Source organism: Tursiops truncatus, chromosome 3 (assembly GCF_011762595.2).
Source record: "Tursiops truncatus isolate mTurTru1 chromosome 3, mTurTru1.mat.Y, whole genome shotgun sequence".
Lineage (NCBI taxonomy): Eukaryota > Metazoa > Chordata > Mammalia > Artiodactyla > Delphinidae > Tursiops > Tursiops truncatus.
Window position 1 is genome coordinate 162,890,043 of NC_047036.1, and position 1,170 is coordinate 162,891,212.

Consider the following 1,170-nt stretch of genomic DNA (forward strand, 5'->3'; position numbering starts at 1 on the left):
GTCTAGAGAAAACCATAATTCGAAAAGATACATGCACCCCGACGTTCACTGCAGCACTATTTACAATAGCCAGGACATGGAAGCAACCTAAAAGTCCATCAACAAAGGAATGGATAAAGAAGATGTGGTACATATATATAATGGACTATTATTACTCAGCCATAAAAAAAGAATGAAATAATGCCATTTTGCAGCAACATGGATGGACCTAGAGTTTGTCATACTGAGTGAAGTAAGTCAGATGGAGAAAGACAAATATCATATGATATCGCTTATATGTGGAATCTATAAAAAGGGGTACAAATGAAATTATCTACAAAACAGAAATAGAGTCACAGATATAGAAAACAAACTTGTGGTTACAGGGGGTAAGGTGGGGGGAGGGATAAACCAGAGATTGGGATTGACATATACACACTACTACATATAAAATAGATAGCTAATAAGGACCTACTGCATAGCACAGGGAAATCTACTCAATACTCTGTAATGGCCTATATGGGAAGAGAATATAAAAAAGAGTGGATATATGTATATATATAACTGATTCACTTTACTGTACGCTTGAAACTAACACAACATTGTAAATCAACTATACTCCAATAAAAAAAGAATAAAAAAGACTTTGCCTTTGAGCTGAGTTAAGAGGATGTGGAAGTTAGCTGGTGAAGAACGGAGGGTGTAGCCTTCAGAGGAGTGACAATGAGCAGAAGGCCTGGAGATGGGCTAATATGTGGCATATTCAAGGAAAAGGGCCTGAGAGCCACAGGAGGGGGGAGTGGCAGAGAGCTGGGATGGAAAAGGCCAGCTGAGGCCAGAAGGTTAGTTTGGACTTTATTCTAAAAGCCACAGGGAGTCATAAAGGCCTTTGGTCTGATTTACATTTTAAGAAGATGGCTCTTCCCCTAGCATCCCACACAATGGCAGAGGGAGGGTATATATGATAAAACCACTTCAGAAAACGTTTCATTACATCTACTAAACCTGAATATTCCCCTCCTGCATTGACCAAGCAATTTTGCTCCTGGATAAATAGCTCCAAACTGGAAACTACCCAAATACCCATAAGAGTAGAATGGACAGATTAACCGTGGTGTAGAAAAGAGCAAACCATTGCTACCTGCACCAACACGGATGGATCTTGCAAACTTAATACCGAAGAAAAGAAGC